Genomic DNA, 2902 nt, shown 5'->3' with positions numbered 1-2902 from the left:
AGTGGTTAAGAGCACTGGCTGCTCTTGCTGAGGACCCAGGTTTGGTTCCCAGCACCCACAAGGCCACTAACAACTGTCCATAACTCCAGTTCCAGGGGATCTGACGCCCTTCTGGCCTCCATAGTCATTGCACACATGTGGTGTGTTCATATACATGCAGGCAAAACACTCATACACACAAAATAAATAAAAATAAATTTGAAAAAGAAAGACAAGCCCTAAGTTAACAGAAGGAAAAGATCAGAACACAAATCAATAAAATAGAAAACACACACACAAAGAGAAAATCAATGTAATCAAAGTTGGTTCTTTGAGTCAACAAAACTGATGAGCAGTTTGTTCCACTAATCAAGAAAAAGGAGAGAAGACACAAGTTACATTATGAAAAAAAGAAGAAGCTCAAGATACAGAACCAACTTAAGTGTCTATCAATGCATAATTGGATAGTGTTGTGTATACAAAATGGAATACTACTCCACCCTAGGGAGAAACAAATCCTGTCATCTGCAGCAATGTAGATGAATTTGGAGGACGTGATATTAGTGAAATAAGACAAAGGCAGAAGGATTGTTTTTATCTCACATATGGAATGTGAAAAAGTCAAACTCAGAAAAGTACAGTGGTCATTACCAGGGGCTGGGGACAGAGGATGGAGAAGATGTTGGAGAAAGGACACGAAATTTAAGTTAAAAAGAGGAATATGGAGCCAGCGAGGTGGCTCAGCAGGTAAAAGCCCTTGTCAAGCCTGATAACCTGAGTTTGATCCCCAGAACACTCATGGCGGAAGGAGAGAGATACCTGAAAGTCATCCTGTGACCTCCACACGTATGCAGTAGCATGCACTTTCCCACACACATATACACATGCATATCTATACAATAAATATTATAAAAATTAGAAAATATATGTTCTTGATAACTATTGTACACCATGGAGAAAATAATTAATAGCAGTCTACTGAGAGTAGATTTTTAAGAGTTTTTGTTACAAAAATAATGATGGGTATATGGGCAAATGGATGCCTGGCCAGTGTTCCACAGCATATGCATGTCTGTCTCAAAGCATCATGCTAGATGCCATAAATATATGTGATTTTTTTTAATGTCAATTAAATTTGATTAATTAAAAATATTACTACAGCTCTTCAGAAACTAAAAGATAAAGGGGTTTTAGAGGACTATGATAAACAATTTACGTTGCTAACAAATAGCATGACTTAGATAAAATGGAAAAATTCTTAGTATAACAAATTATCAAGACTGACACCAGTACAAAGAGAAAGGCTGGAAAGTTCTTAAAATTGAAGGAATCATTTGTGGTGGCACATACTTGTAATCCTAGCACTTATGAAACTGAGGCAGGAGAATATCAAATTCATCTTTTGACTATTTAGTTCAAAGCCAGTCTGAGCTTCACGAGTTCTGGCTTTAAAAAAAAAAAAAAAAAAAGCAATGCATTACATTAACACTGAACTGAAGAGTACCACTTTATCCAGTATTATGAAGTATTATTTTATCCAGAGTAACAAAGCAAGAGTGATGAATTAAAGGCATGCTGATCGGAAAAGAAGGAGTAACATTTTATCTTCACAGAAAACATTATCTATGTAGAAAAACCTAAAATATCAATACAAAGCAGGAAGGGAGGTGGTGAGATAGGTCAGCTAGCAAATTGCTTGCAATTCAAGTCTGACAGGCTGCGTTCAATGCCCAGAACACATGTAAAGGTAGAAGAGAGCCAAGTTCACGAAGTGTGTCTATGACCTTCTCTTTCACACTGTGACACACACACACACACACACACACACACACACGCCACCACTACCACCACCATTTTATGTACACACACAATAATAATAATAAAATGAAATGTAAAAACTATGGTGGCTCATGGGCAGCTAAGACAGAAGGATTAAGTTCAAGCCCAGCATGAGTCACAAAACGAGATGCCCTGAGGAAACAAACAAAATACTAGAAGTAATAAACAAGTTTAACACAACTGGTAGATACAGGACTATTTTTAGACCATGGAGCACTTTGTGAATTTGCATGTCATTCTTGTACAGGGGCCACCCTAATCTCTCTATATTATTCCAATTTTAGTAAATGTGCTGCCGAAGCAAGCATAAAACAAAAAAAAATTTTTTTAAAGAATTTTCATCCAAATCTTATAACACATATAAAAAGAAACTTAAAATAAATAACACATCCAATGTAAGATTTGCCATTGTAAAGTTTCTGAAAGAACACATACCAAAAAATGTTTACTGTGTGTTAGGCAAACTATCTTAGACGTAACACTGTCAGCATGGTTCATAGGAAAAGGGATCAATTAGACTGGCAAAATCCAAACTTCTACTTTCAAACAATATTTTTTAAAAAGTAAAAAAGGCAAATCACAAATTAGAAGACTACATTTGGAAATATGTCTGATGAAGAACTTGTATGAGGGACTGGAGAGATGGCTCAGCACTGGCTGCTCTTGCAGAAGAACCAGATTCGATTCCCAGCACCTACATGGCAGTTAACAACCATCTGTAACTCCAGTTCCAGGAGATCTGACACCTTCTTCTGACCTCCATGGGCATTGCACAACATGGGTGCATAACACACATGCAGACAATACATTCATACACATAAAATAGAACAATAATAAATAAAATACTTTAAAAGAAGTATTTTATACCCAAAATATACTTCTAAAACCTCTCAAAGTTCAATAATAATGAAAACAGCATACTTAAAAAAAATAATTTATTGAGAATTTCATACAGGGATATAAGCATATAAGGTGTTTGGATCAAATCCATGCCTGCTCCCTCCCCTGCAACTCCTCCCATATCTTCCCATCACTTTTTTCTTATTACTTCATGTACTCTTTCTTCTTCCCCCCCCCACCCCAT

General features: G+C 36.4%; 1 non-coding gene across 1 annotated transcript; it reads right to left on the bottom strand.

The window, feature by feature from the left end:
- Positions 1-2020: 2020 nt before the first annotated feature.
- LOC115068750 lies at positions 2021-2126 on the bottom strand. The gene has a single exon (XR_003848094.1). It is a non-coding gene; the product is annotated as a U6 spliceosomal RNA (small nuclear RNA).
- Between the last annotated feature and the right edge of the window lie 776 nt (positions 2127-2902).

This window comes from Nannospalax galili, unplaced genomic scaffold (assembly GCF_000622305.1).
Source record: "Nannospalax galili isolate Female #2095 unplaced genomic scaffold, S.galili_v1.0 scaffold768, whole genome shotgun sequence".
NCBI classification, from domain to species: domain Eukaryota; kingdom Metazoa; phylum Chordata; class Mammalia; order Rodentia; family Spalacidae; genus Nannospalax; species Nannospalax galili.
Note: the sequence above shows the minus strand (reverse complement) of the source record. Positions and strands in the feature narration are given on the sequence as shown.